Genomic DNA, 25,532 nt, shown 5'->3' with positions numbered 1-25,532 from the left:
ATCTCTGGCAGTTTTCTCTCCTCCAATAACGCCATCCCTCAACAAGAGGTGACTGGAGTTGTCTTTAAATTCAAGTATCACATTGCTGCTCGCTTGTAGTAACTCTGGCCCATTGGAATTCCTCCCAGCACGATCGCTGAGCGACATCGATGTATCCGGCGCGCTGTGGGGCGCTCTGGCAGCCGGCACCGTCTCCTCGTTAGTATAGTGGCCAGTATCCCCGCCTGTCACGCGGGAGACCGGGGTTCGATTCCCCGACGGGGAGTTTGCCCTCTTGTTCTTCCCACAGACAAAACAAAGCAAACTTCAGGTAAAAGGAGTCTTGTCCCGCATCTCTCACGGGGAGGCGAAAGGGTAACAGCGCGCTCTTGATGTTGGCTTTTCACTTTTCTCCTGCACAGTCAGTAATCTACGCAAATGAAGAACAAATGACCATTGGCAGCAATGTTCCCGCACGGCGGGTTTTGTAGAGGGTGAAATCTGGGGAACTTGTTTGCCACAGTGCTTTATCAAAAAAATGGCAGAAATCCTCAGAAGTTGATTGCGTCATGCGAGCGGGGTTTTATCACCCACCAGACTGTTGAGCGGTCAGCAGGCTCAGGTAGGGAGGTCAGGACAATTCACAAAAAAGGGGGCGCGGACAGTGTGCCGAAACCCGGGATCGAACCAGGGACCTTTAGATCTTCAGTCTAACGCTCTCCCAACTGAGCTATTTCGGCACCCTCGGCGGGGCGGTCGGTGAAGAGTGACGCTGGTACAACAATGCTGCAGGTTCAATGCGTAAAATGGCCGAGTTGCCCACGTGCTGCCGAAGATATGGATGATAGGAAAGATACTCTGTCAGAAAGCACAGCAATTTATCTCTGGCAGTTTTCTCTCCTCCAATAACGCCATCCCTCAACAAGAGGTGACTGGAGTTGTCTTTAAATTCAAGTATCACATTGCTGCTCGCTTGTAGTAACTCTGGCCCATTGGAATTCCTCCCAGCACGATCGCTGAGCGACATCGATGTATCCGGCGCGCTGTGGGGCGCTCTGGCAGCCGGCACCGTCTCCTCGTTAGTATAGTGGCCAGTATCCCCGCCTGTCACGCGGGAGACCGGGGTTCGATTCCCCGACGGGGAGTTTGCCCTCTTGTTCTTCCCACAGACAAAACAAAGCAAACTTCAGGTAAAAGGAGTCTTGTCCCGCATCTCTCACGGGGAGGCGAAAGGGTAACAGCGCGCTCTTGATGTTGGCTTTTCACTTTTCTCCTGCACAGTCAGTAATCTACGCAAATGAAGAACAAATGACCATTGGCAGCAATGTTCCCGCACGGCGGGTTTTGTAGAGGGTGAAATCTGGGGAACTTGTTTGCCACAGTGCTTTATCAAAAAAATGGCAGAAATCCTCAGAAGTTGATTGCGTCATGCGAGCGGGGTTTTATCACCCACCAGACTGTTGAGCGGTCAGCAGGCTCAGGTAGGGAGGTCAGGACAATTCACAAAAAAGGGGGCGCGGACAGTGTGCCGAAACCCGGGATCGAACCAGGGACCTTTAGATCTTCAGTCTAACGCTCTCCCAACTGAGCTATTTCGGCACCCTCGGCGGGGCGGTCGGTGAAGAGTGACGCTGGTACAACAATGCTGCAGGTTCAATGCGTAAAATGGCCGAGTAGCCCACGTGCTGCCGAAGATATGGATGATAGGAAAGATACTCTGTCAGAAAGCACAGCAATTTATCTCTGGCAGTTTTCTCTCCTCCAATACAGCCATCCCTCAACAAGAGGTGACTGGAGTTGTCTTTAAATTCAAGTATCACATTGCTGCTCGCTTGTAGTAACTCTGGCCCATTGGAATTCCTCCCAGCACGATCGCTGAGCGACATCGATGTATCCGGCGCGCTGTGGGGCGCCCTGGCAGCCGGCACCGTCTCCTCGTTAGTATAGTGGCCAGTATCCCCGCCTGTCACGCGGGAGACCGGGGTTCGATTCCCCGACGGGGAGTTTGCCCTCTTGTTCTTCCCACAGACAAAACAAAGCAAACTTCAGGTAAAAGGAGTCTTGTCCCGCATCTCTCACGGGGAGGCGAAAGGGTAACAGCGCGCTCTTGATGTTGGCTTTTCACTTTTCTCCTGCACAGTCAGTAATCTACGCAAATGAAGAACAAATGACCATTGGCAGCAATGTTCCCGCACGGCGGGTTTTGTAGAGGGTGAAATCTGGGGAACTTGTTTGCCACAGTGCTTTATCAAAAAAATGGCAGAAATCCTCAGAAGTTGATTGCGTCATGCGAGCGGGGTTTTATCACCCACCAGACTGTTGAGCGGTCAGCAGGCTCAGGTAGGGAGGTCAGGACAATTCACAAAAAAGGGGGCGCGGACAGTGTGCCGAAACCCGGGATCGAACCAGGGACCTTTAGATCTTCAGTCTAACGCTCTCCCAACTGAGCTATTTCGGCACCCTCGGCGGGGCGGTCGGTGAAGAGTGACGCTGGTACAACAATGCTGCAGGTTCAATGCGTAAAATGGCCGAGTTGCCCACGTGCTGCCGAAGATATGGATGATAGGAAAGATACTCTGTCAGAAAGCACAGCAATTTATCTCTGGCAGTTTTCTCTCCTCCAATACGCCATCCCTCAACAAGAGGTGACTGGAGTTGTCTTTAAATTCAAGTATCACATTGCTGCTCGCTTGTAGTAACTCTGGCCCATTGGAATTCCTCCCAGCACGATCGCTGAGCGACATCGATGTATCCGGCGCGCTGTGGGGCGCCCTGGCAGCCGGCACCGTCTCCTCGTTAGTATAGTGGCCAGTATCCCAGCCTGTCACGCGGGAGACCGGGGTTCGATTCCCCGACGGGGAGTTTGCCCTCTTGTTCTTCCCACAGACAAAACAAAGCAAACTTCAGGTAAAAGGAGTCTTGTCCCGCATCTCTCACAGGGAGGCGAAAGGGTAACAGCGCGCTCTTGATGTTGGCTTTTCACTTTTCTCCTGCACAGTCAGTAATCTACGCAAATGAAGAACAAATGACCATTGGCAGCAATGTTCCCGCACGGCGGGTTTTGTAGAGGGTGAAATCTGGGGAACTTGTTTGCCACAGTGCTTTATCAAAAAAATGGCAGAAATCCTCAGAAGTTGATTGCGTCATGCGAGCGGGGTTTTATCACCCACCAGACTGTTGAGCGGTCAGCAGGCTCAGGTAGGGAGGTCAGGACAATTCACAAAAAAGGGGGCGCGGACAGTGTGCCGAAACCCGGGATCGAACCAGGGACCTTTAGATCTTCAGTCTAACGCTCTCCCAACTGAGCTATTTCGGCACCCTCGGCGGGGCGGTCGGTGAAGAGTGACGCTGGTACAACAATGCTGCAGGTTCAATGCGTAAAATGGCCGAGTAGCCCACGTGCTGCCGAAGATATGGATGATAGGAAAGATACTCTGTCAGAAAGCACAGCAATTTATCTCTGGCAGTTTTCTCTCCTCCAATAACGCCATCCCTCAACAAGAGGTGACTGGAGTTGTCTTTAAATTCAAGTATCACATTGCTGCTCGCTTGTAGTAACTCTGGCCCATTGGAATTCCTCCCAGCACGATCGCTGAGCGACATCGATGTATCCGGCGCGCTGTGGGGCGCTCTGGCAGCCGGCACCGTCTCCTCGTTAGTATAGTGGCCAGTATCCCCGCCTGTCACGCGGGAGACCGGGGTTCGATTCCCCGACGGGGAGTTTGCCCTCTTGTTCTTCCCACAGACAAAACAAAGCAAACTTCAGGTAAAAGGAGTCTTGTCCCGCATCTCTCACGGGGAGGCGAAAGGGTAACAGCGCGCTCTTGATGTTGGCTTTTCACTTTTCTCCTGCACAGTCAGTAATCTACGCAAATGAAGAACAAATGACCATTGGCAGCAATGTTCCCGCACGGCGGGTTTTGTAGAGGGTGAAATCTGGGGAACTTGTTTGCCACAGTGCTTTATCAAAAAAATGGCAGAAATCCTCAGAAGTTGATTGCGTCATGCGAGCGGGGTTTTATCACCCACCAGACTGTTGAGCGGTCAGCAGGCTCAGGTAGGGAGGTCAGGACAATTCACAAAAAAGGGGGCGCGGACAGTGTGCCGAAACCCGGGATCGAACCAGGGACCTTTAGATCTTCAGTCTAACGCTCTCCCAACTGAGCTATTTCGGCACCCTCGGCGGGGCGGTCGGTGAAGAGTGACGCTGGTACAACAATGCTGCAGGTTCAATGCGTAAAATGGCCGAGTAGCCCACGTGCTGCCGAAGATATGGATGATAGGAAAGATACTCTGTCAGAAAGCACAGCAATTTATCTCTGGCAGTTTTCTCTCCTCCAATACAGCCATCCCTCAACAAGAGGTGACTGGAGTTGTCTTTAAATTCAAGTATCACATTGCTGCTCGCTTGTAGTAACTCTGGCCCATTGGAATTCCTCCCAGCACGATCGCTGAGCGACATCGATGTATCCGGCGCGCTGTGGGGCGCTCTGGCAGCCGGCACCGTCTCCTCGTTAGTATAGTGGCCAGTATCCCCGCCTGTCACGCGGGAGACCGGGGTTCGATTCCCCGACGGGGAGTTTGCCCTCTTGTTCTTCCCACAGACAAAACAAAGCAAACTTCAGGTAAAAGGAGTCTTGTCCCGCATCTCTCACGGGGAGGCGAAAGGGTAACAGCGCGCTCTTGATGTTGGCTTTTCACTTTTCTCCTGCACAGTCAGTAATCTACGCAAATGAAGAACAAATGACCATTGGCAGCAATGTTCCCGCACGGCGGGTTTTGTAGAGGGTGAAATCTGGGGAACTTGTTTGCCACAGTGCTTTATCAAAAAAATGGCAGAAATCCTCAGAAGTTGATTGCGTCATGCGAGCGGGGTTTTATCACCCACCAGACTGTTGAGCGGTCAGCAGGCTCAGGTAGGGAGGTCAGGACAATTCACAAAAAAGGGGGCGCGGACAGTGTGCCGAAACCCGGGATCGAACCAGGGACCTTTAGATCTTCAGTCTAACGCTCTCCCAACTGAGCTATTTCGGCACCCTCGGCGGGGCGGTCGGTGAAGAGTGACGCTGGTACAACAATGCTGCAGGTTCAATGCGTAAAATGGCCGAGTTGCCCACGTGCTGCCGAAGATATGGATGATAGGAAAGATACTCTGTCAGAAAGCACAGCAATTTATCTCTGGCAGTTTTCTCTCCTCCAATACGCCATCCCTCAACAAGAGGTGACTGGAGTTGTCTTTAAATTCAAGTATCACATTGCTGCTCGCTTGTAGTAACTCTGGCCCATTGGAATTCCTCCCAGCACGATCGCTGAGCGACATCGATGTATCCGGCGCGCTGTGGGGCGCCCTGGCAGCCGGCACCGTCTCCTCGTTAGTATAGTGGCCAGTATCCCCGCCTGTCACGCGGGAGACCGGGGTTCGATTCCCCGACGGGAGTTTGCCCTCTTGTTCTTCCCACAGACAAAACAAAGCAAACTTCAGGTAAAAGGAGTCTTGTCCCGCATCTCTCACGGGGAGGCGAAAGGGTAACAGCGCGCTCTTGATGTTGGCTTTTCACTTTTCTCCTGCACAGTCAGTAATCTACGCAAATGAAGAACAAATGACCATTGGCAGCAATGTTCCCGCACGGCGGGTTTTGTAGAGGGTGAAATCTGGGGAACTTGTTTGCCACAGTGCTTTATCAAAAAAATGGCCGAAATCCTCAGAAGTTGATTGCGTCATGCGAGCGGGGTTTTATCACCCACCAGACTGTTGAGCGGTCAGCAGGCTCAGGTAGGGAGGTCAGGACAATTCACAAAAAAGGGGGCGCGGACAGTGTGCCGAAACCCGGGATCGAACCAGGGACCTTTAGATCTTCAGTCTAACGCTCTCCCAACTGAGCTATTTCGGCACCCTCGGCGGGGCGGTCGGTGAAGAGTGACGCTGGTACAACAATGCTGCAGGTTCAATGCGTAAAATGGCCGAGTAGCCCACGTGCTGCCGAAGATATGGATGATAGGAAAGATACTCTGTCAGAAAGCACAGCAATTTATCTCTGGCAGTTTTCTCTCCTCCAATACAGCCATCCCTCAACAAGAGGTGACTGGAGTTGTCTTTAAATTCAAGTATCACATTGCTGCTCGCTTGTAGTAACTCTGGCCCATTGGAATTCCTCCCAGCACGATCGCTGAGCGACATCGATGTATCCGGCGCGCTGTGGGGCGCTCTGGCAGCCGGCACCGTCTCCTCGTTAGTATAGTGGCCAGTATCCCCGCCTGTCACGCGGGAGACCGGGGTTCGATTCCCCGACGGGGAGTTTGCCCTCTTGTTCTTCCCACAGACAAAACAAAGCAAACTTCAGGTAAAAGGAGTCTTGTCCCGCATCTCTCACGGGGAGGCGAAAGGGTAACAGCGCGCTCTTGATGTTGGCTTTTCACTTTTCTCCTGCACAGTCAGTAATCTACGCAAATGAAGAACAAATGACCATTGGCAGCAATGTTCCCGCACGGCGGGTTTTGTAGAGGGTGAAATCTGGGGAACTTGTTTGCCACAGTGCTTTATCAAAAAAATGGCAGAAATCCTCAGAAGTTGATTGCGTCATGCGAGCGGGGTTTTATCACCCACCAGACTGTTGAGCGGTCAGCAGGCTCAGGTAGGGAGGTCAGGACAATTCACAAAAAAGGGGGCGCGGACAGTGTGCCGAAACCCGGGATCGAACCAGGGACCTTTAGATCTTCAGTCTAACGCTCTCCCAACTGAGCTATTTCGGCACCCTCGGCGGGGCGGTCGGTGAAGAGTGACGCTGGTACAACAATGCTGCAGGTTCAATGCGTAAAATGGCCGAGTAGCCCACGTGCTGCCGAAGATATGGATGATAGGAAAGATACTCTGTCAGAAAGCACAGCAATTTATCTCTGGCAGTTTTCTCTCCTCCAATACAGCCATCCCTCAACAAGAGGTGACTGGAGTTGTCTTTAAATTCAAGTATCACATTGCTGCTCGCTTGTAGTAACTCTGGCCCATTGGAATTCCTCCCAGCACGATCGCTGAGCGACATCGATGTATCCGGCGCGCTGTGGGGCGCCCTGGCAGCCGGCACCGTCTCCTCGTTAGTATAGTGGCCAGTATCCCCGCCTGTCACGCGGGAGACCGGGGTTCGATTCCCCGACGGGGAGTTTGCCCTCTTGTTCTTCCCACAGACAAAACAAAGCAAACTTCAGGTAAAAGGAGTCTTGTCCCGCATCTCTCACGGGGAGGCGAAAGGGTAACAGCGCGCTCTTGATGTTGGCTTTTCACTTTTCTCCTGCACAGTCAGTAATCTACGCAAATGAAGAACAAATGACCATTGGCAGCAATGTTCCCGCACGGCGGGTTTTGTAGAGGGTGAAATCTGGGGAACTTGTTTGCCACAGTGCTTTATCAAAAAAATGGCAGAAATCCTCAGAAGTTGATTGCGTCATGCGAGCGGGGTTTTATCACCCACCAGACTGTTGAGCGGTCAGCAGGCTCAGGTAGGGAGGTCAGGACAATTCACAAAAAAGGGGGCGCGGACAGTGTGCCGAAACCCGGGATCGAACCAGGGACCTTTAGATCTTCAGTCTAACGCTCTCCCAACTGAGCTATTTCGGCACCCTCGGCGGGGCGGTCGGTGAAGAGTGACGCTGGTACAACAATGCTGCAGGTTCAATGCGTAAAATGGCCGAGTAGCCCACGTGCTGCCGAAGATATGGATGATAGGAAAGATACTCTGTCAGAAAGCACAGCAATTTATCTCTGGCAGTTTTCTCTCCTCCAATACGCCATCCCTCAACAAGAGGTGACTGGAGTTGTCTTTAAATTCAAGTATCACATTGCTGCTCGCTTGTAGTAACTCTGGCCCATTGGAATTCCTCCCAGCACGATCGCTGAGCGACATCGATGTATCCGGCGCGCTGTGGGGCGCCCTGGCAGCCGGCACCGTCTCCTCGTTAGTATAGTGGCCAGTATCCCAGCCTGTCACGCGGGAGACCGGGGGTTCGATTCCCCGACGGGGAGTTTGCCCTCTTGTTCTTCCCACAGACAAAACAAAGCAAACTTCAGGTAAAAGGAGTCTTGTCCCGCATCTCTCACAGGGAGGCGAAAGGGTAACAGCGCGCTCTTGATGTTGGCTTTTCACTTTTCTCCTGCACAGTCAGTAATCTACGCAAATGAAGAACAAATGACCATTGGCAGCAATGTTCCCGCACGGCGGGTTTTGTAGAGGGTGAAATCTGGGGAACTTGTTTGCCACAGTGCTTTATCAAAAAAATGGCAGAAATCCTCAGAAGTTGATTGCGTCATGCGAGCGGGGTTTTATCACCCACCAGACTGTTGAGCGGTCAGCAGGCTCAGGTAGGGAGGTCAGGACAATTCACAAAAAAGGGGCGCGGACAGTGTGCCGAAACCCGGGATCGAACCAGGGACCTTAGATCTTCAGTCTAACGCTCTCCCAACTGAGCTATTTCGGCACCCTCGGCGGGGCGGTCGGTGAAGAGTGACGCTGGTACAACAATGCTGCAGGTTCAATGCGTAAAATGGCCGAGTTGCCCACGTGCTGCCGAAGATATGGATGATAGGAAAGATACTCTGTCTCAGAAAGCACAGCAATTTATCTCTGGCAGTTTTCTCTCCTCCAATAACGCCATCCCTCAACAAGAGGTGACTGGAGTTGTCTTTAAATTCAAGTATCACATTGCTGCTCGCTTGTAGTAACTCTGGCCCATTGGAATTCCTCCCAGCACGATCGCTGAGCGACATCGATGTATCCGGCGCGCTGTGGGGCGCTCTGGCAGCCGGCACCGTCTCCTCGTTAGTATAGTGGCCAGTATCCCCGCCTGTCACGCGGGAGACCGGGGTTCGATTCCCCGACGGGGAGTTTGCCCTCTTGTTCTTCCCACAGACAAAACAAAGCAAACTTCAGGTAAAAGGAGTCTTGTCCCGCATCTCTCACGGGGAGGCGAAAGGGTAACAGCGCGCTCTTGATGTTGGCTTTTCACTTTTCTCCTGCACAGTCAGTAATCTACGCAAATGAAGAACAAATGACCATTGGCAGCAATGTTCCCGCACGGCGGGTTTTGTAGAGGGTGAAATCTGGGGAACTTGTTTGCCACAGTGCTTTATCAAAAAAATGGCAGAAATCCTCAGAAGTTGATTGCGTCATGCGAGCGGGGTTTTATCACCCACCAGACTGTTGAGCGGTCAGCAGGCTCAGGTAGGGAGGTCAGGACAATTCACAAAAAAGGGGGCGCGGACAGTGTGCCGAAACCCGGGATCGAACCAGGGACCTTTAGATCTTCAGTCTAACGCTCTCCCAACTGAGCTATTTCGGCACCCTCGGCGGGGCGGTCGGTGAAGAGTGACGCTGGTACAACAATGCTGCAGGTTCAATGCGTAAAATGGCCGAGTTGCCCACGTGCTGCCGAAGATATGGATGATAGGAAAGATACTCTGTCAGAAAGCACAGCAATTTATCTCTGGCAGTTTTCTCTCCTCCAATAACGCCATCCCTCAACAAGAGGTGACTGGAGTTGTCTTTAAATTCAAGTATCACATTGCTGCTCGCTTGTAGTAACTCTGGCCCATTGGAATTCCTCCCAGCACGATCGCTGAGCGACATCGATGTATCCGGCGCGCTGTGGGGCGCTCTGGCAGCCGGCACCGTCTCCTCGTTAGTATAGTGGCCAGTATCCCCGCCTGTCACGCGGGAGACCGGGGTTCGATTCCCCGACGGGGAGTTTGCCCTCTTGTTCTTCCCACAGACAAAACAAAGCAAACTTCAGGTAAAAGGAGTCTTGTCCCGCATCTCTCACGGGGAGGCGAAAGGGTAACAGCGCGCTCTTGATGTTGGCTTTTCACTTTTCTCCTGCACAGTCAGTAATCTACGCAAATGAAGAACAAATGACCATTGGCAGCAATGTTCCCGCACGGCGGGTTTTGTAGAGGGTGAAATCTGGGGAACTTGTTTGCCACAGTGCTTTATCAAAAAAATGGCAGAAATCCTCAGAAGTTGATTGCGTCATGCGAGCGGGGTTTTATCACCCACCAGACTGTTGAGCGGTCAGCAGGCTCAGGTAGGGAGGTCAGGACAATTCACAAAAAAGGGGGCGCGGACAGTGTGCCGAAACCCGGGATCGAACCAGGGACCTTTAGATCTTCAGTCTAACGCTCTCCCAACTGAGCTATTTCGGCACCCTCGGCGGGGCGGTCGGTGAAGAGTGACGCTGGTACAACAATGCTGCAGGTTCAATGCGTAAAATGGCCGAGTAGCCCACGTGCTGCCGAAGATATGGATGATAGGAAAGATACTCTGTCAGAAAGCACAGCAATTTATCTCTGGCAGTTTTCTCTCCTCCAATACAGCCATCCCTCAACAAGAGGTGACTGGAGTTGTCTTTAAATTCAAGTATCACATTGCTGCTCGCTTGTAGTAACTCTGGCCCATTGGAATTCCTCCCAGCACGATCGCTGAGCGACATCGATGTATCCGGCGCGCTGTGGGGCGCCCTGGCAGCCGGCACCGTCTCCTCGTTAGTATAGTGGCCAGTATCCCCGCCTGTCACGCGGGAGACCGGGGTTCGATTCCCCGACGGGGAGTTTGCCCTCTTGTTCTTCCCACAGACAAAACAAAGCAAACTTCAGGTAAAAGGAGTCTTGTCCCGCATCTCTCACGGGGAGGCGAAAGGGTAACAGCACGCTCTTGATGTTGGCTTTTCACTTTTCTCCTGCACAGTCAGTAATCTACGCAAATGAAGAACAAATGACCATTGGCAGCAATGTTCCCGCACGGCGGGTTTTGTAGAGGGTGAAATCTGGGGAACTTGTTTGCCACAGTGCTTTATCAAAAAAATGGCAGAAATCCTCAGAAGTTGATTGCGTCATGCGAGCGGGGTTTTATCACCCACCAGACTGTTGAGCGGTCAGCAGGCTCAGGTAGGGAGGTCAGGACAATTCACAAAAAAGGGGGCGCGGACAGTGTGCCGAAACCCGGGATCGAACCAGGGACCTTTAGATCTTCAGTCTAACGCTCTCCCAACTGAGCTATTTCGGCACCCTCGGCGGGGCGGTCGGTGAAGAGTGACGCTGGTACAACAATGCTGCAGGTTCAATGCGTAAAATGGCCGAGTTGCCCACGTGCTGCCGAAGATATGGATGATAGGAAAGATACTCTGTCAGAAAGCACAGCAATTTATCTCTGGCAGTTTTCTCTCCTCCAATACGCCATCCCTCAACAAGAGGTGACTGGAGTTGTCTTTAAATTCAAGTATCACATTGCTGCTCGCTTGTAGTAACTCTGGCCCATTGGAATTCCTCCCAGCACGATCGCTGAGCGACATCGATGTATCCGGCGCGCTGTGGGGCGCCCTGGCAGCCGGCACCGTCTCCTCGTTAGTATAGTGGCCAGTATCCCAGCCTGTCACGCGGGAGACCGGGGTTCGATTCCCCGACGGGGAGTTTGCCCTCTTGTTCTTCCCACAGACAAAACAAAGCAAACTTCAGGTAAAAGGAGTCTTGTCCCGCATCTCTCACAGGGAGGCGAAAGGGTAACAGCGCGCTCTTGATGTTGGCTTTTCACTTTTCTCCTGCACAGTCAGTAATCTACGCAAATGAAGAACAAATGACCATTGGCAGCAATGTTCCCGCACGGCGGGTTTTGTAGAGGGTGAAATCTGGGGAACTTGTTTGCCACAGTGCTTTATCAAAAAAATGGCAGAAATCCTCAGAAGTTGATTGCGTCATGCGAGCGGGGTTTTATCACCCACCAGACTGTTGAGCGGTCAGCAGGCTCAGGTAGGGAGGTCAGGACAATTCACAAAAAAGGGGGCGCGGACAGTGTGCCGAAACCCGGGATCGAACCAGGGACCTTTAGATCTTCAGTCTAACGCTCTCCCAACTGAGCTATTTCGGCACCCTCGGCGGGGCGGTCGGTGAAGAGTGACGCTGGTACAACAATGCTGCAGGTTCAATGCGTAAAATGGCCGAGTAGCCCACGTGCTGCCGAAGATATGGATGATAGGAAAGATACTCTGTCAGAAAGCACAGCAATTTATCTCTGGCAGTTTTCTCTCCTCCAATAACGCCATCCCTCAACAAGAGGTGACTGGAGTTGTCTTTAAATTCAAGTATCACATTGCTGCTCGCTTGTAGTAACTCTGGCCCATTGGAATTCCTCCCAGCACGATCGCTGAGCGACATCGATGTATCCGGCGCGCTGTGGGGCGCTCTGGCAGCCGGCACCGTCTCCTCGTTAGTATAGTGGCCAGTATCCCCGCCTGTCACGCGGGAGACCGGGGTTCGATTCCCCGACGGGGAGTTTGCCCTCTTGTTCTTCCCACAGACAAAACAAAGCAAACTTCAGGTAAAAGGAGTCTTGTCCCGCATCTCTCACGGGGAGGCGAAAGGGTAACAGCGCGCTCTTGATGTTGGCTTTTCACTTTTCTCCTGCACAGTCAGTAATCTACGCAAATGAAGAACAAATGACCATTGGCAGCAATGTTCCCGCACGGCGGGTTTTGTAGAGGGTGAAATCTGGGGAACTTGTTTGCCACAGTGCTTTATCAAAAAAATGGCAGAAATCCTCAGAAGTTGATTGCGTCATGCGAGCGGGGTTTTATCACCCACCAGACTGTTGAGCGGTCAGCAGGCTCAGGTAGGGAGGTCAGGACAATTCACAAAAAAGGGGGCGCGGACAGTGTGCCGAAACCCGGGATCGAACCAGGGACCTTTAGATCTTCAGTCTAACGCTCTCCCAACTGAGCTATTTCGGCACCCTCGGCGGGGCGGTCGGTGAAGAGTGACGCTGGTACAACAATGCTGCAGGTTCAATGCGTAAAATGGCCGAGTAGCCCACGTGCTGCCGAAGATATGGATGATAGGAAAGATACTCTGTCAGAAAGCACAGCAATTTATCTCTGGCAGTTTTCTCTCCTCCAATACAGCCATCCCTCAACAAGAGGTGACTGGAGTTGTCTTTAAATTCAAGTATCACATTGCTGCTCGCTTGTAGTAACTCTGGCCCATTGGAATTCCTCCCAGCACGATCGCTGAGCGACATCGATGTATCCGGCGCGCTGTGGGGCGCTCTGGCAGCCGGCACCGTCTCCTCGTTAGTATAGTGGCCAGTATCCCCGCCTGTCACGCGGGAGACCGGGGTTCGATTCCCCGACGGGGAGTTTGCCCTCTTGTTCTTCCCACAGACAAAACAAAGCAAACTTCAGGTAAAAGGAGTCTTGTCCCGCATCTCTCACGGGGAGGCGAAAGGGTAACAGCGCGCTCTTGATGTTGGCTTTTCACTTTTCTCCTGCACAGTCAGTAATCTACGCAAATGAAGAACAAATGACCATTGGCAGCAATGTTCCCGCACGGCGGGTTTTGTAGAGGGTGAAATCTGGGGAACTTGTTTGCCACAGTGCTTTATCAAAAAAATGGCAGAAATCCTCAGAAGTTGATTGCGTCATGCGAGCGGGGTTTTATCACCCACCAGACTGTTGAGCGGTCAGCAGGCTCAGGTAGGGAGGTCAGGACAATTCACAAAAAAGGGGGCGCGGACAGTGTGCCGAAACCCGGGATCGAACCAGGGACCTTTAGATCTTCAGTCTAACGCTCTCCCAACTGAGCTATTTCGGCACCCTCGGCGGGGCGGTCGGTGAAGAGTGACGCTGGTACAACAATGCTGCAGGTTCAATGCGTAAAATGGCCGAGTTGCCCACGTGCTGCCGAAGATATGGATGATAGGAAAGATACTCTGTCAGAAAGCACAGCAATTTATCTCTGGCAGTTTTCTCTCCTCCAATACGCCATCCCTCAACAAGAGGTGACTGGAGTTGTCTTTAAATTCAAGTATCACATTGCTGCTCGCTTGTAGTAACTCTGGCCCATTGGAATTCCTCCCAGCACGATCGCTGAGCGACATCGATGTATCCGGCGCGCTGTGGGGCGCCCTGGCAGCCGGCACCGTCTCCTCGTTAGTATAGTGGCCAGTATCCCCGCCTGTCACGCGGGAGACCGGGGTTCGATTCCCCGACGGGGAGTTTGCCCTCTTGTTCTTCCCACAGACAAAACAAAGCAAACTTCAGGTAAAAGGAGTCTTGTCCCGCATCTCTCACGGGGAGGCGAAAGGGTAACAGCGCGCTCTTGATGTTGGCTTTTCACTTTTCTCCTGCACAGTCAGTAATCTACGCAAATGAAGAACAAATGACCATTGGCAGCAATGTTCCCGCACGGCGGGTTTTGTAGAGGGTGAAATCTGGGGAACTTGTTTGCCACAGTGCTTTATCAAAAAAATGGCAGAAATCCTCAGAAGTTGATTGCGTCATGCGAGCGGGGTTTTATCACCCACCAGACTGTTGAGCGGTCAGCAGGCTCAGGTAGGGAGGTCAGGACAATTCACAAAAAAGGGGGCGCGGACAGTGTGCCGAAACCCGGGATCGAACCAGGGACCTTTAGATCTTCAGTCTAACGCTCTCCCAACTGAGCTATTTCGGCACCCTCGGCGGGGCGGTCGGTGAAGAGTGACGCTGGTACAACAATGCTGCAGGTTCAATGCGTAAAATGGCCGAGTTGCCCACGTGCTGCCGAAGATATGGATGATAGGAAAGATACTCTGTCAGAAAGCACAGCAATTTATCTCTGGCAGTTTTCTCTCCTCCAATACGCCATCCCTCAACAAGAGGTGACTGGAGTTGTCTTTAAATTCAAGTATCACATTGCTGCTCGCTTGTAGTAACTCTGGCCCATTGGAATTCCTCCCAGCACGATCGCTGAGCGACATCGATGTATCCGGCGCGCTGTGGGGCGCCCTGGCAGCCGGCACCGTCTCCTCGTTAGTATAGTGGCCAGTATCCCCGCCTGTCACGCGGGAGACCGGGGTTCGATTCCCCGACGGGGAGTTTGCCCTCTTGTTCTTCCCACAGACAAAACAAAGCAAACTTCAGGTAAAAGGAGTCTTGTCCCGCATCTCTCACGGGGAGGCGAAAGGGTAACAGCGCGCTCTTGATGTTGGCTTTTCACTTTTCTCCTGCACAGTCAGTAATCTACGCAAATGAAGAACAAATGACCATTGGCAGCAATGTTCCCGCACGGCGGGTTTTGTAGAGGGTGAAATCTGGGGAACTTGTTTGCCACAGTGCTTTATCAAAAAAATGGCCGAAATCCTCAGAAGTTGATTGCGTCATGCGAGCGGGGTTTTATCACCCACCAGACTGTTGAGCGGTCAGCAGGCTCAGGTAGGGAGGTCAGGACAATTCACAAAAAAGGGGGCGCGGACAGTGTGCCGAAACCCGGGATCGAACCAGGGACCTTTAGATCTTCAGTCTAACGCTCTCCCAACTGAGCTATTTCGGCACCCTCGGCGGGGCGGTCGGTGAAGAGTGACGCTGGTACAACAATGCTGCAGGTTCAATGCGTAAAATGGCCGAGTTGCCCACGTGCTGCCGAAGATATGGATGATAGGAAAGATACTCTGTCAGAAAGCACAGCAATTTATCTCTGGCAGTTTTCTCTCCTCCAATACGCCATCCCTCAACAAGAGGTGACTGGAGTTGTCTTTAAATTCAAGTATCACATTGCTGCTCGCTTGTAGTAACTCTGGCCCATTGGAATTCCTCCCAGCACGATCGCTGAGCGACATCGATGTATCCGGGGCGCTGTGGGGCGCCCTGGCAGCCGGCACCGTCTCCTCGTTAGTATAGTGGCCAGTATCCCCGCCTGTCACGCGGGAGACCGGGGTTCGATTCCCCGACGGGGAGTTTGCCCTCTTGTTCTTCCCACAGACAAAACAAAGCAAACTTCAGGTAAAAGGAGTCTTGTCCCGCATCTCTCACGGGGAGGCGAAAGGGTAACAGCGCGCTCTTGATGTTGGCTTTTCACTTTTCTCCTGCACAGTCAGTAATCTACGCAAATGAAGAACAAATGACCATTGGCAGCAATGTTCCCGCACGGCGGGTTTTGTAGAGGGTGAAATCTGGGGAACTTGTTTGCCACAGTGCTTTATCAAAAAAATGGCCGAAATCCTCAGAAGTTGATTGCGTCATGCGAGCGGGGTTTTATCACCCACCAGACTGTTGAGCGGTCAGCAGGCTCAGGTAGGGAGGTCAGGACAATTCACAAAAAAGGGGGCGCGGACAGTGTGCCGAAACCCGGGATCGAACCAGGGACCTTTAGATCTTCAGTCTAACGCTCTCCCAACTGAGCTATTTCGGCACCCTCGGCGGGGCGGTCGGTGAAGAGTGACGCTGGTACAACAATGCTGCAGGTTCAATGCGTAAAATGGCCGAGTTGCCCACGTGCTGCCGAAGATATGGATGATAGGAAAGATACTCTGTCAGAAAGCACAGCAATTTATCTCTGGCAGTTTTCTCTCCTCCAATACGCCATCCCTCAACAAGAGGTGACTGGAGTTGTCTTTAAATTCAAGTATCACATTGCTGCTCGCTTGTAGTAACTCTGGCCCATTGGAATTCCTCCCAGCACGATCGCTGAGCGACATCGATGTATCCGGCGCGCTGTGGGGCGCCCTGGCAGCCGGCACCGTCTCCTCGTTAGTATAGTGGCCAGTATCCCCGCCTGTCACGCGGGAGACCGGGGTTCGATTCCCCGACGGGGAGTTTGCCCTCTTGTTCTTCCCACAGACAAAACAAAGCAAACTTCAGGTAAAAGGAGTCTTGTCCCGCATCTCTCACGGGGAGGCGAAAGGGTAACAGCGCGCTCTTGATGTTGGCTTTTCACTTTTCTCCTGCACAGTCAGTAATCTACGCAAATGAAGAACAAATGACCATTGGCAGCAATGTTCCCGCACGGCGGGTTTTGTAGAGGGTGAAATCTGGGGAACTTGTTTGCCACAGTGCTTTATCAAAAAAATGGCCGAAATCCTCAGAAGTTGATTGCGTCATGCGAGCGGGGTTTTATCACCCACCAGACTGTTGAGCGGTCAGCAGGCTCAGGTAGGGAGGTCAGGACAATTCACAAAAAAGGGGGCGCGGACAGTGTGCCGAAACCCGGGATCGAACCAGGGACCTTTAGATCTTCAGTCTAACGCTCTCCCAACTGAGCTATTTCGGCACCCTCGGCGGGGCGGTCGGTGAAGAGTGACGCTGGTACAACAATGCTGCAGGTTCAATGCGTAAAATGGCCGAGTTGCCCACGTGCTGCCGAAGATATGGATGATAGGAAAGATACTCTGTCAGAAAGCACAGCAATTTATCTCTGGCAGTTTTCTCTCCTCCAATACGCCATCCCTCAACAAGAGGTGACTGGAGTTGTCTTTAAATTCAAGTATCACATTGCTGCTCGCTTGTAGTAACTCTGGCCCATTGGAATTCCTCCCAGCACGATCGCTGAGCGACATCGATGTATCCGGGGCGCTGTGGGGCGCCCTGGCAGCCGGCACCGTCTCCTCGTTAGTATAGTGGCCAGTATCCCCGCCTGTCACGCGGGAGACCGGGGTTCGATTCCCCGACGGGGAGTTTGCCCTCTTGTTCTTCCCACAGACAAAACAAAGCAAACTTCAGGTAAAAGGAGTCTTGTCCCGCATCTCTCACGGGGAGGCGAAAGGGTAACAGCGCGCTCTTGATGTTGGCTTTTCACTTTTCTCCTGCACAGTCAGTAATCTACGCAAATGAAGAACAAATGACCATTGGCAGCAATGTTCCCGCACGGCGGGTTTTGTAGAGGGTGAAATCTGGGGAACTTGTTTGCCACAGTGCTTTATCAAAAAAATGGCCGAAATCCTCAGAAGTTGATTGCGTCATGCGAGCGGGGTTTTATCACCCACCAGACTGTTGAGCGGTCAGCAGGCTCAGGTAGGGAGGTCAGGACAATTCACAAAAAAGGGGGCGCGGACAGTGTGCCGAAACCCGGGATCGAACCAGGGACCTTTAGATCTTCAGTCTAACGCTCTCCCAACTGAGCTATTTCGGCACCCTCGGCGGGGCGGTCGGTGAAGAGTGACGCTGGTACAACAATGCTGCAGGTTCAATGCGTAAAATGGCCGAGTTGCCCACGTGCTGCCGAAGATATGGATGATAGGAAAGATACTCTGTCAGAAAGCACAGCAATTTATCTCTGGCAGTTTTCTCTCCTCCAATACGCCATCCCTCAACAAGAGGTGACTGGAGTTGTCTTTAAATTCAAGTATCACATTGCTGCTCGCTTGTAGTAACTCTGGCCCATTGGAATTCCTCCCAGCACGATCGCTGAGCGACATCGATGTATCCGGCGCGCTGTGGGGCGCCCTGGCAGCCGGCACCGTCTCCTCGTTAGTATAGTGGCCAGTATCCCCGCCTGTCACGCGGGAGACCGGGGTTCGATTCCCCGACGGGGAGTTTGCCCTCTTGTTCTTCCCACAGACAAAACAAAGCAAACTTCAGGTAAAAGGAGTCTTGTCCCGCATCTCTCACGGGGAGGCGAAAGGGTAACAGCGCGCTCTTGATGTTGGCTTTTCACTTTTCTCCTGCACAGTCAGTAATCTACGCAAATGAAGAACAAATGACCATTGGCAGCAATGTTCCCGCACGGCGGGTTTTGTAGAGGGTGAAATCTGGGGAACTTGTTTGCCACAGTGCTTTATCAAAAAAATGGCAGAAATCCTCAGAAGTTGATTGCGTCATGCGAGCGGGGTTTTATCACCCACCAGACTGTTGAGCGGTCAGCAGGCTCAGGTAGGGAGGTCAGGACAATTCACAAAAAAGGGGGCGCGGACAGTGTGCCGAAACCCGGGATCGAACCAGGGACCTTTAGATCTTCAGTCTAACGCTCTCCCAACTGAGCTATTTCGGCACCCTCGGCGGGGCGGTCGGTGAAGAGTGACGCTGGTACAACAATGCTGCAGGTTCAATGCGTAAAATGGCCGAGTTGCCCACGTGCTGCCGAAGATATGGATGATAGGAAAGATACTCTGTCAGAAAGCACAGCAATTTATCTCTGGCAGTTTTCTCTCCTCCAATACGCCATCCCTCAACAAGAGGTGACTGGAGTTGTCTTTAAATTCAAGTATCACATTGCTGCTCGCTTGTAGTAACTCTGGCCCATTGGAATTCCTCCCAGCACGATCGCTGAGCGACATCGATGTATCCGGCGCGCTGTGGGGCGCTCTGGCAGCCGGCACCGTCTCCTCGTTAGTATAGTGGCCAGTATCCCCGCCTGTCACGCGGGAGACCGGGGTTCGATTCCCCGACGGGGAGTTTGCCCTCTTGTTCTTCCCACAGACAAAACAAAGCAAACTTCAGGTAAAAGGAGTCTTGTCCCGCATCTCTCACGGGGAGGCGAAAGGGTAACAGCGCGCTCTTGATGTTGGCTTTTCACTTTTCTCCTGCACAGTCAGTAATCTACGCAAATGAAGAACAAATGACCATTGGCAGCAATGTTCCCGCACGGCGGGTTTTGTAGAGGGTGAAATCTGGGGAACTTGTTTGCCACAGTGCTTTATCAAAAAAATGGCAGAAATCCTCAGAAGTTGATTGCGTCATGCGAGAGGGGTTTTATCACCCACCAGACTGTTGAGCGGTCAGCAGGCTCAGGTAGGGAGGTCAGGACAATTCACAAAAAAGGGGGCGCGGACAGTGTGCCGAAACCCGGGATCGAACCAGGGACCTTTAGATCTTCAGTCTAACGCTCTCCCAACTGAGCTATTTCGGCACCCTGGGTGGAGCGGTCGGTGAAGAGTGACGCTGGTACAACAATGCTGCAGGTTCAATGCGTAAAATGGCCGAGTAGCCCACGTGCTGCCGAAGATATGGATGATAGGAAAGATACTCTGTCAGAAAGCACAGCAATTTATCTCTGGCAGTTTTCTCTCCTCCAATACGCCATCCCTCAACAAGAGGTGACTGGAGTTGTCTTTAAATTCAAGTATCACATTGCTGCTCGCTTGTAGTAACTCTGGCCCATTGGAATTCCTCCCAGCACGATCGCTGAGCGACATCGATGTATCCGGGGCGCTGTGGGGCGCCCTGGCAGCCGGCACCGTCTCCTCGTTAGTATAGTGGCCAGTATCCCCGCCTGTCACGCGGGAGACCGGGGTTCGATTCCCCGACGGGGAGTTTGCCCTCTTGTTCTTCCCACAGACAAAACAAAGCAAACTTCAGGTAAAAGGAGTCTTGTCCCGCATCTCTCACGGGGAGGCGAAAGGGTAACAGCGCGCTCTTGATGTTGGCTTTTCACTTTTCTCCTGCACAGTCAGTAATCTACGCAAATGAAGAACAAATGACCATTGGCAGCAATGTTCCCGCACGGCGGGTTTTGTAGAGGGTGAAATCTGGGGAACTTGTTTGCCACAGTGCTTTATCAAAAAAATGGCCGAAATCCTCAGAAGTTGATTGCGTCATGCGAGCGGGGTTTTATCACCCACCAGACTGTTGAGCGGTCAGCAGGCTCAGGTAGGGAGGTCAGGACAATTCACAAAAAAGGGGGCGCGGACAGTGTGCCGAAACCCGGGATCGAACCAGGGACCTTTAGATCTTCAGTCTAACGCTCTCCCAACTGAGCTATTTCGGCACCCTCGGCGGGGCGGTCGGTGAAGAGTGACGCTGGTACAACAATGCTGCAGGTTCAATGCGTAAAATGGCCGAGTTGCCCACGTGCTGCCGAAGATATGGATGATAGGAAAGATACTCTGTCAGAAAGCACAGCAATTTATCTCTGGCAGTTTTCTCTCCTCCAATACGCCATCCCTCAACAAGAGGTGACTGGAGTTGTCTTTAAATTCAAGTATCACATTGCTGCTCGCTTGTAGTAACTCTGGCCCATTGGAATTCCTCCCAGCACGATCGCTGAGCGACATCGATGTATCCGGCGCGCTGTGGGGCGCCCTGGCAGCCGGCACCGTCTCCTCGTTAGTATAGTGGCCAGTATCCCCGCCTGTCACGCGGGAGACCGGGGTTCGATTCCCCGACGGGGAGTTTGCCCTCTTGTTCTTCCCACAGACAAAACAAAGCAAACTTCAGGTAAAAGGAGTCTTGTCCCGCATCTCTCACGGGGAGGCGAAAGGGTAACAGCGCGCTCTTGATGTTGGCTTTTCACTTTTCTCCTGCACAGTCAGTAATCTACGCAAATGAAGAACAAATGACCATTGGCAGCAATGTTCCCGCACGGCGGGTTTTGTAGAGGGTGAAATCTGGGGAACTTGTTTGCCACAGTGCTTTATCAAAAAAATGGCAGAAATCCTCAGAAGTTGATTGCGTCATGCGAGCGGGGTTTTATCACCCACCAGACTGTTGAGCGGTCAGCAGGCTCAGGTAGGGAGGTCAGGACAATTCACAAAAAAGGGGGCGCGGACAGTGTGCCGAAACCCGGGATCGAACCAGGGACCTTTAGATCTTCAGTCTAACGCTCTCCCAACTGAGCTATTTCGGCACCCTCGGCGGGGCGGTCGGTGAAGAGTGACGCTGGTACAACAATGCTGCAGGTTCAATGCGTAAAATGGCCGAGTTGCCCACGTGCTGCCGAAGATATGGATGATAGGAAAGATACTCTGTCAGAAAGCACAGCAATTTATCTCTGGCAGTTTTCTCTCCTCCAATACGCCATCCCTCAACAAGAGGTGACTGGAGTTGTCTTTAAATTCAAGTATCACATTGCTGCTCGCTTGTAGTAACTCTGGCCCATTGGAATTCCTCCCAGCACGATCGCTGAGCGACATCGATGTATCCGGCGCGCTGTGGGGCGCTCTGGCAGCCGGCACCGTCTCCTCGTTAGTATAGTGGCCAGTATCCCCGCCTGTCACGCGGGAGACCGGGGTTCGATTCCCCGACGGGGAGTTTGCCCTCTTGTTCTTCCCACAGACAAAACAAAGCAAACTTCAGGTAAAAGGAGTCTTGTCCCGCATCTCTCACGGGGAGGCGAAAGGGTAACAGCGCGCTCTTGATGTTGGCTTTTCACTTTTCTCCTGCACAGTCAGTAATCTACGCAAATGAAGAACAAATGACCATTGGCAGCAATGTTCCCGCACGGCGGGTTTTGTAGAGGGTGAAATCTGGGGAACTTGTTTGCCACAGTGCTTTATCAAAAAAATGGCAGAAATCCTCAGAAGTTGATTGCGTCATGCGAGAGGGGTTTTATCACCCACCAGACTGTTGAGCGGTCAGCAGGCTCAGGTAGGGAGGTCAGGACAATTCACAAAAAAGGGGGCGCGGACAGTGTGCCGAAACCCGGGATCGAACCAGGGACCTTTAGATCTTCAGTCTAACGCTCTCCCAACTGAGCTATTTCGGCACCCTGGGTGGAGCGGTCGGTGAAGAGTGACGCTGGTACAACAATGCTGCAGGTTCAATGCGTAAAATGGCCGAGTAGCCCACGTGCTGCCGAAGATATGGATGATAGGAAAGATACTCTGTCAGAAAGCACAGCAATTTATCTCTGGCAGTTTTCTCTCCTCCAATACAGCCATCCCTCAACAAGAGGTGACTGGAGTTGTCTTTAAATTCAAGTATCACATTGCTGCTCGCTTGTAGTAACTCTGGCCCATTGGAATTCCTCCCAGCACGATCGCTGAGCGACATCGATGTATCCGGCGCGCTGTGGGGCGCTCTGGCAGCCGGCACCGTCTCCTCGTTAGTATAGTGGCCAGTATCCCCGCCTGTCACGCGGGAGACCGGGGTTCGATTCCCCGACGGGGAGTTTGCCCTCTTGTTCTTCCCACAGACAAAACAAAGCAAACTTCAGGTAAAAGGAGTCTTGTCCCGCATCTCTCACGGGGAGGCGAAAGGGTAACAGCGCGCTCTTGATGTTGGCTTTTCACTTTTCTCCTGCACAGTCAGTAATCTACGCAAATGAAGAACAAATGACCATTGGCAGCAATGTTCCCGCACGGCGGGTTTTGTAGAGGGTGAAATCTGGGGAACTTGTTTGCCACAGTGCTTTATCAAAAAAATGGCAGAAATCCTCAGAAGTTGATTGCGTCATGCGAGCGGGGTTTTATCACCCACCAGACTGTTGAGCGGTCAGCAGGCTCAGGTAGGGAGGTCAGGACAATTCACAAAAAAGGGGGCGCGGACAGTGTGCCGAAACCCGGGATCGAACCAGGGACCTTTAGATCTTCAGTCTAACGCTCTCCCAACTGAGCTATTTCGGCACCCTCGGCGGGGCGGTCGGTGAAGAGTGACGCTGGTACAACAATGCTGCAGGTTCAATGCGTAAAATGGCCGAGTTGCCCACGTGCTGCCGAAGATATGGATGATAGGAAAGATACTCTGTCAGAAAGCACAGCAATTTATCTCTGGCAGTTTTCTCTCCTCCAATACGCCATCCCTCAACAAGAGGTGACTGGAGTTGTCTTTAAATTCAAGTATCACATTGCTGCTCGCTTGTAGTAACTCTGGCCCATTGGAATTCCTCCCAGCACGATCGCTGAGCGACATCGATGTATCCGGCGCGCTGTGGGGCGCTCTGGCAGCCGGCACCGTCTCCTCGTTAGTATAGTGGCCAGTATCCCCGCCTGTCACGCGGGAGACCGGGGTTCGATTCCCCGACGGGGAGTTTGCCCTCTTGTTCTTCCCACAGACAAAACAAAGCAAACTTCAGGTAAAAGGAGTCTTGTCCCGCATCTCTCACGGGGAGGCGAAAGGGTAACAGCGCGCTCTTGATGTTGGCTTTTCACTTTTCTCCTGCACAGTCAGTAATCTACGCAAATGAAGAACAAATGACCATTGGCAGCAATGTTCCCGCACGGCGGGTTTTGTAGAGGGTGAAATCTGGGGAACTTGTTTGCCACAGTGCTTTATCAAAAAAATGGCAGAAATCCTCAGAAGTTGATTGCGTCATGCGAGAGGGGTTTTATCACCCACCAGACTGTTGAGCGGTCAGCAGGCTCAGGTAGGGAGGTCAGGACAATTCACAAAAAAGGGGGCGCGGACAGTGTGCCGAAACCCGGGATCGAACCAGGGACCTTTAGATCTTCAGTCTAACGCTCTCCCAACTGAGCTATTTCGGCACCCTGGGTGGAGCGGTCGGTGAAGAGTGACGCTGGTACAACAATGCTGCAGGTTCAATGCGTAAAATGGCCGAGTAGCCCACGTGCTGCCGAAGATATGGATGATAGGAAAGATACTCTGTCAGAAAGCACAGCAATTTATCTCTGGCAGTTTTCTCTCCTCCAATACAGCCATCCCTCAACAAGAGGTGACTGGAGTTGTCTTTAAATTCAAGTATCACATTGCTGCTCGCTTGTAGTAACTCTGGCCCATTGGAATTCCTCCCAGCACGATCGCTGAGCGACATCGATGTATCCGGCGCGCTGTGGGGCGCTCTGGCAGCCGGCACCGTCTCCTCGTTAGTATAGTGGCCAGTATCCCCGCCTGTCACGCGGGAGACCGGGGTTCGATTCCCCGACGGGGAGTTTGCCCTCTTGTTCTTCCCACAGACAAAACAAAGCAAACTTCAGGTAAAAGGAGTCTTGTCCCGCATCTCTCACGGGGAGGCGAAAGGGTAACAGCGCGCTCTTGATGTTGGCTTTTCACTTTTCTCCTGCACAGTCAGTAATCTACGCAAATGAAGAACAAATGACCATTGGCAGCAATGTTCCCGCACGGCGGTTTTTGTAGAGGGTGAAATCTGGGGAACTTGTTTGCCACAGTGCTTTATCAAAAAAATGGCAGAAATCCTCAGAAGTTGATTGCGTCATGCGAGCGGGGTTTTATCACCCACCAGACTGTTGAGCGGTCAGCAGGCTCAGGTAGGGAGGTCAGGACAATTCACAAAAAAGGGGGCGCGGACAGTGTGCCGAAACCCGGGATCGAACCAGGGACCTTTAGATCTTCAGTCTAACGCTCTCCCAACTGAGCTATTTCGGCACCCTCGGCGGGGCGGTCGGTGAAGAGTGACGCTGGTACAACAATGCTGCAGGTTCAATGCGTAAAATGGCCGAGTTGCCCACGTGCTGCCGAAGATATGGATGATAGGAAAGATACTCTGTCAGAAAGCACAGCAATTTATCTCTGGCAGTTTTCTCTCCTCCAATACGCCATCCCTCAACAAGAGGTGACTGGAGTTGTCTTTAAATTCAAGTATCACATTGCTGCTCGCTTGTAGTAACTCTGGCCCATTGGAATTCCTCCCAGCACGATCGCTGAGCGACATCGATGTATCCGGCGCGCTGTGGGGCGCTCTGGCAGCCGGCACCGTCTCCTCGTTAGTATAGTGGCCAGTATCCCCGCCTGTCACGCGGGAGACCGGGGTTCGATTCCCCGACGGGGAGTTTGCCCTCTTGTTCTTCCCACAGACAAAACAAAGCAAACTTCAGGTAAAAGGAGTCTTGTCCCGCATCTCTCACGGGGAGGCGAAAGGGTAACAGCGCGCTCTTGATGTTGGCTTTTCACTTTTCTCCTGCACAGTCAGTAATCTACGCAAATGAAGAACAAATGACCATTGGCAGCAATGTTCCCGCACGGCGGGTTTTGTAGAGGGTGAAATCTGGGGAACTTGTTTGCCACAGTGCTTTATCAAAAAAATGGCAGAAATCCTCAGAAGTTGATTGCGTCATGCGAGCGGGGTTTTATCACCCACCAGACTGTTGAGCGGTCAGCAGGCTCAGGTAGGGAGGTCAGGACAATTCACAAAAAAGGGGGCG

The 25,532-nt window shown here is 52.4% G+C and overlaps 53 non-coding genes across 53 annotated transcripts; 25 read left to right on the top strand and 28 right to left on the bottom strand.

Moving 5' to 3' along the window:
- Positions 1-646: 646 nt before the first annotated feature.
- trnaf-gaa (transfer RNA phenylalanine (anticodon GAA)) lies at positions 647-719 on the bottom strand. Its single transcript has one exon. It is a non-coding gene; the product is annotated as a tRNA-Phe (tRNA).
- A 333-nt stretch (positions 720-1,052) lies between these two features.
- trnad-guc (transfer RNA aspartic acid (anticodon GUC)) lies at positions 1,053-1,124 on the top strand. Its single transcript has one exon. It is a non-coding gene; the product is annotated as a tRNA-Asp (tRNA).
- Positions 1,125-1,505: 381 nt separating this feature from the next.
- Positions 1,506-1,578, bottom strand: trnaf-gaa (transfer RNA phenylalanine (anticodon GAA)). The gene has a single exon. It is a non-coding gene; the product is annotated as a tRNA-Phe (tRNA).
- Positions 1,579-1,911: 333 nt separating this feature from the next.
- Positions 1,912-1,983, top strand: trnad-guc (transfer RNA aspartic acid (anticodon GUC)). Its single transcript has one exon. It is a non-coding gene; the product is annotated as a tRNA-Asp (tRNA).
- Positions 1,984-2,364: 381 nt separating this feature from the next.
- Positions 2,365-2,437, bottom strand: trnaf-gaa (transfer RNA phenylalanine (anticodon GAA)). Its single transcript has one exon. It is a non-coding gene; the product is annotated as a tRNA-Phe (tRNA).
- A 785-nt stretch (positions 2,438-3,222) lies between these two features.
- trnaf-gaa (transfer RNA phenylalanine (anticodon GAA)) lies at positions 3,223-3,295 on the bottom strand. Its single transcript has one exon. It is a non-coding gene; the product is annotated as a tRNA-Phe (tRNA).
- Positions 3,296-3,628: 333 nt separating this feature from the next.
- Positions 3,629-3,700, top strand: trnad-guc (transfer RNA aspartic acid (anticodon GUC)). The gene has a single exon. It is a non-coding gene; the product is annotated as a tRNA-Asp (tRNA).
- A 381-nt stretch (positions 3,701-4,081) lies between these two features.
- trnaf-gaa (transfer RNA phenylalanine (anticodon GAA)) lies at positions 4,082-4,154 on the bottom strand. The gene has a single exon. It is a non-coding gene; the product is annotated as a tRNA-Phe (tRNA).
- Positions 4,155-4,487: 333 nt separating this feature from the next.
- Positions 4,488-4,559, top strand: trnad-guc (transfer RNA aspartic acid (anticodon GUC)). The gene has a single exon. It is a non-coding gene; the product is annotated as a tRNA-Asp (tRNA).
- Positions 4,560-4,940: 381 nt separating this feature from the next.
- trnaf-gaa (transfer RNA phenylalanine (anticodon GAA)) lies at positions 4,941-5,013 on the bottom strand. The gene has a single exon. It is a non-coding gene; the product is annotated as a tRNA-Phe (tRNA).
- Positions 5,014-5,797: 784 nt separating this feature from the next.
- trnaf-gaa (transfer RNA phenylalanine (anticodon GAA)) lies at positions 5,798-5,870 on the bottom strand. Its single transcript has one exon. It is a non-coding gene; the product is annotated as a tRNA-Phe (tRNA).
- Positions 5,871-6,203: 333 nt separating this feature from the next.
- On the top strand, positions 6,204-6,275 carry trnad-guc (transfer RNA aspartic acid (anticodon GUC)). Its single transcript has one exon. It is a non-coding gene; the product is annotated as a tRNA-Asp (tRNA).
- Positions 6,276-6,656: 381 nt separating this feature from the next.
- trnaf-gaa (transfer RNA phenylalanine (anticodon GAA)) lies at positions 6,657-6,729 on the bottom strand. The gene has a single exon. It is a non-coding gene; the product is annotated as a tRNA-Phe (tRNA).
- A 333-nt stretch (positions 6,730-7,062) lies between these two features.
- trnad-guc (transfer RNA aspartic acid (anticodon GUC)) lies at positions 7,063-7,134 on the top strand. The gene has a single exon. It is a non-coding gene; the product is annotated as a tRNA-Asp (tRNA).
- Positions 7,135-7,515: 381 nt separating this feature from the next.
- trnaf-gaa (transfer RNA phenylalanine (anticodon GAA)) lies at positions 7,516-7,588 on the bottom strand. The gene has a single exon. It is a non-coding gene; the product is annotated as a tRNA-Phe (tRNA).
- Positions 7,589-8,780: 1,192 nt separating this feature from the next.
- trnad-guc (transfer RNA aspartic acid (anticodon GUC)) lies at positions 8,781-8,852 on the top strand. Its single transcript has one exon. It is a non-coding gene; the product is annotated as a tRNA-Asp (tRNA).
- A 381-nt stretch (positions 8,853-9,233) lies between these two features.
- On the bottom strand, positions 9,234-9,306 carry trnaf-gaa (transfer RNA phenylalanine (anticodon GAA)). Its single transcript has one exon. It is a non-coding gene; the product is annotated as a tRNA-Phe (tRNA).
- A 333-nt stretch (positions 9,307-9,639) lies between these two features.
- trnad-guc (transfer RNA aspartic acid (anticodon GUC)) lies at positions 9,640-9,711 on the top strand. The gene has a single exon. It is a non-coding gene; the product is annotated as a tRNA-Asp (tRNA).
- A 381-nt stretch (positions 9,712-10,092) lies between these two features.
- trnaf-gaa (transfer RNA phenylalanine (anticodon GAA)) lies at positions 10,093-10,165 on the bottom strand. Its single transcript has one exon. It is a non-coding gene; the product is annotated as a tRNA-Phe (tRNA).
- Positions 10,166-10,498: 333 nt separating this feature from the next.
- Positions 10,499-10,570, top strand: trnad-guc (transfer RNA aspartic acid (anticodon GUC)). The gene has a single exon. It is a non-coding gene; the product is annotated as a tRNA-Asp (tRNA).
- Positions 10,571-10,951: 381 nt separating this feature from the next.
- On the bottom strand, positions 10,952-11,024 carry trnaf-gaa (transfer RNA phenylalanine (anticodon GAA)). The gene has a single exon. It is a non-coding gene; the product is annotated as a tRNA-Phe (tRNA).
- Positions 11,025-11,809: 785 nt separating this feature from the next.
- On the bottom strand, positions 11,810-11,882 carry trnaf-gaa (transfer RNA phenylalanine (anticodon GAA)). The gene has a single exon. It is a non-coding gene; the product is annotated as a tRNA-Phe (tRNA).
- Positions 11,883-12,215: 333 nt separating this feature from the next.
- Positions 12,216-12,287, top strand: trnad-guc (transfer RNA aspartic acid (anticodon GUC)). The gene has a single exon. It is a non-coding gene; the product is annotated as a tRNA-Asp (tRNA).
- A 381-nt stretch (positions 12,288-12,668) lies between these two features.
- On the bottom strand, positions 12,669-12,741 carry trnaf-gaa (transfer RNA phenylalanine (anticodon GAA)). Its single transcript has one exon. It is a non-coding gene; the product is annotated as a tRNA-Phe (tRNA).
- Positions 12,742-13,074: 333 nt separating this feature from the next.
- Positions 13,075-13,146, top strand: trnad-guc (transfer RNA aspartic acid (anticodon GUC)). Its single transcript has one exon. It is a non-coding gene; the product is annotated as a tRNA-Asp (tRNA).
- Positions 13,147-13,527: 381 nt separating this feature from the next.
- On the bottom strand, positions 13,528-13,600 carry trnaf-gaa (transfer RNA phenylalanine (anticodon GAA)). Its single transcript has one exon. It is a non-coding gene; the product is annotated as a tRNA-Phe (tRNA).
- A 332-nt stretch (positions 13,601-13,932) lies between these two features.
- Positions 13,933-14,004, top strand: trnad-guc (transfer RNA aspartic acid (anticodon GUC)). Its single transcript has one exon. It is a non-coding gene; the product is annotated as a tRNA-Asp (tRNA).
- Positions 14,005-14,385: 381 nt separating this feature from the next.
- trnaf-gaa (transfer RNA phenylalanine (anticodon GAA)) lies at positions 14,386-14,458 on the bottom strand. Its single transcript has one exon. It is a non-coding gene; the product is annotated as a tRNA-Phe (tRNA).
- A 332-nt stretch (positions 14,459-14,790) lies between these two features.
- trnad-guc (transfer RNA aspartic acid (anticodon GUC)) lies at positions 14,791-14,862 on the top strand. Its single transcript has one exon. It is a non-coding gene; the product is annotated as a tRNA-Asp (tRNA).
- A 381-nt stretch (positions 14,863-15,243) lies between these two features.
- Positions 15,244-15,316, bottom strand: trnaf-gaa (transfer RNA phenylalanine (anticodon GAA)). Its single transcript has one exon. It is a non-coding gene; the product is annotated as a tRNA-Phe (tRNA).
- A 332-nt stretch (positions 15,317-15,648) lies between these two features.
- Positions 15,649-15,720, top strand: trnad-guc (transfer RNA aspartic acid (anticodon GUC)). Its single transcript has one exon. It is a non-coding gene; the product is annotated as a tRNA-Asp (tRNA).
- Positions 15,721-16,101: 381 nt separating this feature from the next.
- Positions 16,102-16,174, bottom strand: trnaf-gaa (transfer RNA phenylalanine (anticodon GAA)). Its single transcript has one exon. It is a non-coding gene; the product is annotated as a tRNA-Phe (tRNA).
- A 332-nt stretch (positions 16,175-16,506) lies between these two features.
- trnad-guc (transfer RNA aspartic acid (anticodon GUC)) lies at positions 16,507-16,578 on the top strand. Its single transcript has one exon. It is a non-coding gene; the product is annotated as a tRNA-Asp (tRNA).
- A 381-nt stretch (positions 16,579-16,959) lies between these two features.
- trnaf-gaa (transfer RNA phenylalanine (anticodon GAA)) lies at positions 16,960-17,032 on the bottom strand. The gene has a single exon. It is a non-coding gene; the product is annotated as a tRNA-Phe (tRNA).
- Positions 17,033-17,364: 332 nt separating this feature from the next.
- Positions 17,365-17,436, top strand: trnad-guc (transfer RNA aspartic acid (anticodon GUC)). Its single transcript has one exon. It is a non-coding gene; the product is annotated as a tRNA-Asp (tRNA).
- Positions 17,437-17,817: 381 nt separating this feature from the next.
- Positions 17,818-17,890, bottom strand: trnaf-gaa (transfer RNA phenylalanine (anticodon GAA)). The gene has a single exon. It is a non-coding gene; the product is annotated as a tRNA-Phe (tRNA).
- Positions 17,891-18,222: 332 nt separating this feature from the next.
- On the top strand, positions 18,223-18,294 carry trnad-guc (transfer RNA aspartic acid (anticodon GUC)). Its single transcript has one exon. It is a non-coding gene; the product is annotated as a tRNA-Asp (tRNA).
- Positions 18,295-18,675: 381 nt separating this feature from the next.
- Positions 18,676-18,748, bottom strand: trnaf-gaa (transfer RNA phenylalanine (anticodon GAA)). Its single transcript has one exon. It is a non-coding gene; the product is annotated as a tRNA-Phe (tRNA).
- A 332-nt stretch (positions 18,749-19,080) lies between these two features.
- Positions 19,081-19,152, top strand: trnad-guc (transfer RNA aspartic acid (anticodon GUC)). The gene has a single exon. It is a non-coding gene; the product is annotated as a tRNA-Asp (tRNA).
- A 381-nt stretch (positions 19,153-19,533) lies between these two features.
- On the bottom strand, positions 19,534-19,606 carry trnaf-gaa (transfer RNA phenylalanine (anticodon GAA)). Its single transcript has one exon. It is a non-coding gene; the product is annotated as a tRNA-Phe (tRNA).
- A 332-nt stretch (positions 19,607-19,938) lies between these two features.
- On the top strand, positions 19,939-20,010 carry trnad-guc (transfer RNA aspartic acid (anticodon GUC)). The gene has a single exon. It is a non-coding gene; the product is annotated as a tRNA-Asp (tRNA).
- A 381-nt stretch (positions 20,011-20,391) lies between these two features.
- On the bottom strand, positions 20,392-20,464 carry trnaf-gaa (transfer RNA phenylalanine (anticodon GAA)). The gene has a single exon. It is a non-coding gene; the product is annotated as a tRNA-Phe (tRNA).
- Positions 20,465-20,796: 332 nt separating this feature from the next.
- Positions 20,797-20,868, top strand: trnad-guc (transfer RNA aspartic acid (anticodon GUC)). The gene has a single exon. It is a non-coding gene; the product is annotated as a tRNA-Asp (tRNA).
- A 381-nt stretch (positions 20,869-21,249) lies between these two features.
- On the bottom strand, positions 21,250-21,322 carry trnaf-gaa (transfer RNA phenylalanine (anticodon GAA)). Its single transcript has one exon. It is a non-coding gene; the product is annotated as a tRNA-Phe (tRNA).
- A 332-nt stretch (positions 21,323-21,654) lies between these two features.
- Positions 21,655-21,726, top strand: trnad-guc (transfer RNA aspartic acid (anticodon GUC)). Its single transcript has one exon. It is a non-coding gene; the product is annotated as a tRNA-Asp (tRNA).
- Positions 21,727-22,107: 381 nt separating this feature from the next.
- trnaf-gaa (transfer RNA phenylalanine (anticodon GAA)) lies at positions 22,108-22,180 on the bottom strand. The gene has a single exon. It is a non-coding gene; the product is annotated as a tRNA-Phe (tRNA).
- Positions 22,181-22,513: 333 nt separating this feature from the next.
- trnad-guc (transfer RNA aspartic acid (anticodon GUC)) lies at positions 22,514-22,585 on the top strand. The gene has a single exon. It is a non-coding gene; the product is annotated as a tRNA-Asp (tRNA).
- Positions 22,586-22,966: 381 nt separating this feature from the next.
- Positions 22,967-23,039, bottom strand: trnaf-gaa (transfer RNA phenylalanine (anticodon GAA)). The gene has a single exon. It is a non-coding gene; the product is annotated as a tRNA-Phe (tRNA).
- Positions 23,040-23,371: 332 nt separating this feature from the next.
- On the top strand, positions 23,372-23,443 carry trnad-guc (transfer RNA aspartic acid (anticodon GUC)). Its single transcript has one exon. It is a non-coding gene; the product is annotated as a tRNA-Asp (tRNA).
- Positions 23,444-23,824: 381 nt separating this feature from the next.
- trnaf-gaa (transfer RNA phenylalanine (anticodon GAA)) lies at positions 23,825-23,897 on the bottom strand. Its single transcript has one exon. It is a non-coding gene; the product is annotated as a tRNA-Phe (tRNA).
- Positions 23,898-24,230: 333 nt separating this feature from the next.
- trnad-guc (transfer RNA aspartic acid (anticodon GUC)) lies at positions 24,231-24,302 on the top strand. The gene has a single exon. It is a non-coding gene; the product is annotated as a tRNA-Asp (tRNA).
- Positions 24,303-24,683: 381 nt separating this feature from the next.
- trnaf-gaa (transfer RNA phenylalanine (anticodon GAA)) lies at positions 24,684-24,756 on the bottom strand. The gene has a single exon. It is a non-coding gene; the product is annotated as a tRNA-Phe (tRNA).
- Positions 24,757-25,088: 332 nt separating this feature from the next.
- On the top strand, positions 25,089-25,160 carry trnad-guc (transfer RNA aspartic acid (anticodon GUC)). Its single transcript has one exon. It is a non-coding gene; the product is annotated as a tRNA-Asp (tRNA).
- Positions 25,161-25,532: the final 372 nt, after the last annotated feature.

This window comes from Conger conger, chromosome 15 (assembly GCF_963514075.1).
Source record: "Conger conger chromosome 15, fConCon1.1, whole genome shotgun sequence".
Taxonomy (NCBI): Eukaryota; Metazoa; Chordata; class Actinopteri; order Anguilliformes; family Congridae; genus Conger; species Conger conger.
The sequence above is the reverse complement of the archived record's forward strand: the minus strand, read 5'-3'. Positions and strand labels throughout refer to the sequence as shown.